At 39.8% G+C, this 5,941-nt stretch overlaps 1 long non-coding RNA gene across 1 annotated transcript; it reads left to right on the forward strand.

Annotated features, from left to right (window-relative positions):
- Nucleotides 1–441: 441 nt before the first annotated feature.
- Nucleotides 442–5,539, forward strand: LOC135361782 (uncharacterized). Its single transcript, XR_010405750.1, has 3 exons — nt 442–1,017; nt 4,005–4,088; nt 5,011–5,539. It is a non-coding gene; the product is annotated as an uncharacterized LOC135361782 (long non-coding RNA).
- The last annotated feature ends 402 nt before the right edge of the window (nt 5,540–5,941 follow it).

Consider the following 5,941-nt stretch of genomic DNA (forward strand, 5'->3'; position numbering starts at 1 on the left):
ACTAGACTAACATTTGTGCTTGGTTTCTACAGACAGGTGAGAAAATGAAAGCAAATTTAAAATTAATGCAATTTTATATAAAAACTGAAATTATGTAATCTCTCTTTAGGGATTGTTATAGGCATTAAAATATACTCACCTTTCACCCAGAAAAAAAAATGGGGATTTTTAAAAATGTCTTTGAATCAACCTATTAAAAGTAAATTAAAAGAATTTAAAAAATGCTCATAAATGTCATGGCTTATTTTAATGATAATCTTTCACCTATAATATGTGAGGATAACAAGTTTGTATTCATACAAAGGTGTTAATTAATGAATGGCAAACCTTTGCCAATTATTGACACATTCTTCTCTAATCCTGTTATGTGAAAGATTCTAATGAAGTCATAGTTTATTACTAATGATACACTTTGGATTTTTTTTAACTGTGAGATAGGGATTAAAATAATTTATTTGGTTTCAGCTCCTTTTTAAATCACAGCAAGTAAGAAAGCTGCATATTGTCTGCCACACTGTAGGCTCCAGGGCAGGTCATAACCTCTGCAGGCAAATTCAGGACCTGGCCCTTCACACCTGGGTGACTTCAGCTTTGAACCTGCACATCAGTCCATTCCTCCCCTGGCAACAAAGCTGTTGGCCAATTATCTCTGAATAAGAATTGTATCGGATCTTAATTTTTAGTAACAAATTCTGATAGTTTGTGAAAAAACAAACCAAAACCAAAAAAAAAAAAAAAACCCAAAAAACAAAAAACACAAAAAACCCCCACAAACGAAAATGAAAGAACAATCCTTCTGTCTTTCTCAGACTGTTTCTTTCTAGAGCCAAGGGATGACATAACCCATTCAACACGTACAATGAATGGAAACATTAACACATTATTTATGTTCTCAGCCTCTGTGATGGTATCTCCTTCATCAAGAGGACTCACTCAACTGAGATTGGACACTGTCTTCCAGCCCCTGGCTCCACAAATCCAGGAAGGAAAAATTTTCACAAAACTCTGAGAATATCTGTAAGTTGTCAGTTCTATCATAACTAGAATCAATCCTCTTTTTAGAAAGTAGGTTTATAATTGCAGTTCTGGAAAACATAATACATGTATCTCCTTTCAAATAAAATCATAGACTTCTCGAGAGGTCAGGATGAATACAGCTCTGATGTATTCTTTGGGGACAGCGTGTTCATGTTTCCTAAGATTTGAGCATTGTCTTGAGCAGTTTTCAGAATAGAGCCACTTAAAGACCAACAAAACCCATCATAGACTTAGTTATTGTTCACCTGGTTTCCCAGTCTGGGGGGGTGCTGGCTTGAAGTTTGTAGATAATTGTTCTGTAAGTCGACTCTGTGACAAGTTTGAGAAAGGAGAACATTGCTAATGCTTGTGTCTGCGTACTAAGTAATTTGAGTTCCCACGCAGGCGAAAGCCTTTTTCTGTCAATATTTGGAAGTCTCGCTTCTCCTGATCTCCTTTCCTGTGGTGCCCTTCTCCTCACAGTCTGTCCTACAACACAGTGACATTCTGCCAGCCCTTTTATTTCTGCACCATTCCAGAAGCTCTCTAGAAAGGTGCAGGAATGATTGGCAAAGATGCTGACACTCTCCCGTCCCTACCCTCTTCCTTACTCCTTGTTTTTATGCCCACTTGGGGGAAAAGCCATAGGTGTAAGAGATCCAGGTCCAGAGGATAAGCTGGAGGCTGGATGCAGCAGCTGTACCTCGCTATTGCCTCGAGTAAGCTTGCCACCAAAAGTGAGCATCACGACGGAGGCTGGGGCACATCTAGAAATGAAAGCTGTGCCTTAAGGAGCCCTCAGTGAAGAGGAACTGTCACTGGTTTTTCTGACAGAGGCTCTGTTCTGTGGCAAAAGGACACCTGCTCTGAGTCATACTATTGCAGAGGTTGCCAGGGGAGGAGGGAGCTGCTCTCTTGCTCCTGGCTGGCGGCATATGTTCCCTATGTCCCAGACACGGGCATGACCAAAATAGACAGAGGGATGGCAAGGAGAAGCCCGCTCACTCCCCTGTCACGTCCATCCAGACTGTTCGTCTATCATTTCGACCCGGAAGCACATTCGCATGATCCCACACCCAGGTTGTATCCCTGGCTTTGAGGGTGACCTACACCCACAGCTCAGTGTCCAGCCCATTGCCTGGTGCACGGGACCAGCCACACTTTGTCCAGCTGGCTGCCGGCACAGGACTGTCTCTCATTGCCACTTACTAGTAGGCCCAGCAGCCGAGCCCCACGGTGTTGCCTGTTGAACCAACGAGAAAACAGCTTTGGTAGCTTGCCAGAGGCCGGGCAGATGGCAGAAGCCAAATGGAGAAGGGAAGCCAGGTCTATGAGACACTGCTCTAATCCTGGGCACCACCGCTCCCAGTAAATACATGTTGCCTGGAAGAATTCTTACACTTAAACTTGAACTTCATCATTTAGTAAGTGGTGCCACACATCGTTTCTCAAACGGCCCTCCAAACCCCCTTTGAAGTAAATATGAACTTTGCTTCATTGTAGAGTTGGTAAGACTAAGACTGGTAGATGTGGCTTGTCGTGCTGGAGCCCCAGTGAAACAGGGGGCCGCTTCTGATGAAAGTTGAGTCTTCATCACTCAGAAATGCCTCTGCTGTAGCTCTCCGTGTCCTTGTCCCGACCACCCAGGCCCCCAAAATGCTGATCCTTTGCTCTTCCCAGAGGGTGGAGTCGGAGGAAGGCATTTTCAGTGCCTTTTATGGTGCGGCTGGGCAATTTATACAGCCGATGCCTTTGGTTCCAGAAAGGTGCATCATTCATTCACCCATCAGGAAATATTCATGAACCCCAAGCTACATGCCAGACACTGCACCAGACAGTGGCCTGCGACGCAGGGGAAACCAGTAAGCCCATAAGAGAATCCATCGCCTATCCCCTTTTCTCAAAATGGAATAGTAAACTAAGTCTTTCTAAAGGCTTACTTTCCACTTTTACGACACATTGCCAAGCAAATCTTTCAGGCTCTATCCCGTCTGGGCTCCACCTCCTTTACCTCCTCACCCGTGTGGAATACCTCCGACCCTGAAGATCTGGGCAGCTGGGTGGAGGTGACCTCAACCAAGGGCGGGGATATGATGGTCTGCAGGAGCGACCGTGGAGCTCCGCGCTCTGAGCTGGATCTGCTACTTGGAGACCCAGCATGCTGGGCATGTTCTCGGGGATGTTTTCTGAGCTATGACACAAGAGTGTCCCGAAAGAGTTTATTTAAAGGTGACACGAGATAATCCTTCGAAAAGATTTAGCACAGAGTTAGGCACCAGGGAGCACCTAGGAAATGCTAGCATTGCTCTTTCCCGTGGTTTCAAGGTAAAATGCAGTAATGCATGTAAATAAAAAAATCAATACAATATTAGTGGCATTATCAAACTGTAGACCCAATAAACCACTAAGATACGAGAATGTTAAAATTTCTGAAAAAAATGTCAGGATCTAATAATCAAAATTCTTGTAGCACTCGCTTTGTTAAAAATTGAATACCTGTTGTAGTTTCACAAAACGGGGTGACTATGTTTCAAGGATGCTTTTTTGCATGCTGCTGCTGTCTTATTTACTTAAGGAGAGATTAAGTAAGTGTTAAGGTGGACCAACAAGAAGCTCTATTATTTTTGTAATACTCATTTTTAAAACCTCATGTAGGTTCTTTGCTCTGGGACCAAAGCAAAAAAGGTCTGCTATTCTAGAAACCTAAAAATGGTACATCACCGTAAAAGAGAACAGTTGCTTCTTTCAGAATTACACCACTAGATGACAAGTAGAAAAAGCACTATATATGTATATATTTTTATAATTTCTTGATGCCTGAATGAGTTCTTGGCATGACAGTAGCATCTGATCATTTAATATGTAATTTAAAGGTTTCCATCATTTTCTTTTCTCAATGACCTCTTTACTTTGAAAAATGTGAACACAATCTGATCTGAAGAAGACACTTTAACATACAAGTTAACCTGCTTTCCCATTTCACTCAGAGGATGTTGTGGGATTCTGGTGACGAGGCTAGGAAACAAGAGATGGGTCCTGTGTTCTGCAGACTGAAGCCTATGAGCAGACAGGTGAGCACTCCCTCCATCGTGCTTATTTCTGTCATGCTGTTTTGGGACACACATTTGGAGTTTTTTTTCTAAGTGGGTGCATATTTTTATGCATATCTCATCAGTGGGATTTCACAAGTTGAAAGAAAATATTAAAAACATTTTAAAAAAGAAATCCCATGGCAGTGGAGACATCATATTTTGAATATTCTTTGCATCTAATCCAAAAATATATCTTTCTTGGGATGCTCTCTGTTTGCTGAAGTCAGGGGTATTTTGGGGAGATGAAAGAAGAAAACCTAATTGAAACACCACCTTACAATATCGTAGTGAACGGCAAGAAAAAGAACAATTCTCTAATAAGTTTTTAGAGATATTTGGTAATCACAAAATAATAAAATTGTGTCCATTTTGATTTTTGAAATCAGTTTTTGTTTTCTAGATCTTTTCTACAGAATATAATTCATTGGTAAAATAAGACCTTCAGTACTTTTTAGAAAAATTATTTCAATAGCAAGTTTGTTTGACTTTTTTGTTTGTTGATATCTTAAGTTGACTCTGACTCAAGGAACTAATTAATTTGATGTCTCAGAAACACGACCGTGGATTATTAGCTAGATATTTAAACAAGTGTTTTAATTGTTCTCATCGTTTTGTTCTTATGCTTTGCCTCAAACTGATCATAGTATGCAATTGTTTTAAAGAAAAAAAAATTTTTAAATGCAATGCTGGAGATTAAATCTCATCCTTCATTTATAGATTTCTGGAATAGAGTTTACTGTTAGAAACCAATTGTGTTAGTTTATAGAAGTTTTCTCTTCATTATTTCATTCCTTGGTTAAGCTTTAACTTTTAATATTTAATCATTTAAAATGTAACTCTTAAGTGACAACTGATGAAAATATTTTAACACTGTGTATCAATTTCTGAATTCCTCCAGCAGATAGCAACGACTAGCTTACACTGAAGATTTCTCTCTACCTCTAAGAGAATGTATGTTCAGTCGCCGCACCATGTGAAATACTACAATTGGAACCTATTCTACATTCAAATAAATAAATTATTAATACTCTCTGCTGCTGTTAAACAAGCATCACATTTGCGGCGTTGAAATTCTGATTTGTCAAGTATTGGGGGATGTAACTATATTAAACAATGTGTCTATGCGAGGGGGAAAATATTCTTTAGTTGGGGGATCTTAATCAGTTTCACGCTGAGCAAAAGAAAATTGTAAACTATGCATTAAAAGAAGATTTACTGAAAGTTATTTTTGCTAGATCCACTGCATTCTAATTCACGGCTACCCTTTTGCTTTCAATGATAATATACGTAATCTTCCAGCCACATTCATGAGCAAAGTTTGATGTGGATTTACACTTGTGGAGCTACATTACAATGGGTAGATTTAAGGTATTATAAAATGAGTTTTTGGATTTGTTACAGAGGTATGGAGCCCCTCAGATACAGGCAGATAGGTTTTTCAACATATGGCAACCACCTTATTATAAAACAAAACAGTGTTAAATCAAAGTACCTGATTACGATTCGCGAGAGCCATGCAGCTCCGATAGCCAGGCTTATATTTAATACCTCAGAAACAATATCATTTATTTTTCTGTCTTCTCTTATCCCTAAGTTATTGGGTTTGTAGGCTTTGAAACCTTAAGCAAAAGGATAAAATACAAATTATAGAAAACATTGGAGTATGGAGAAATCAAATTACATTTTCCACAATCCTGAAAAAGATGGTTCACATTCCTCTTGTGCAGTCTGGGCGAATCCCCATTACCAGAGAGCTTTCGAGGGGATAATTAGTAGTCTTTGGGGTACATGGAGAGCATTCATATTGCGCTAGGAATAGTCAACTGCACTAA

This window comes from Mirounga angustirostris, unplaced genomic scaffold (assembly GCF_029215605.1).
Source record: "Mirounga angustirostris isolate CCGP_5_RB_7025 unplaced genomic scaffold, mMirAng1.0.hap1 SCAF_10, whole genome shotgun sequence".
Classification (NCBI taxonomy): domain Eukaryota; kingdom Metazoa; phylum Chordata; class Mammalia; order Carnivora; family Phocidae; genus Mirounga; species Mirounga angustirostris.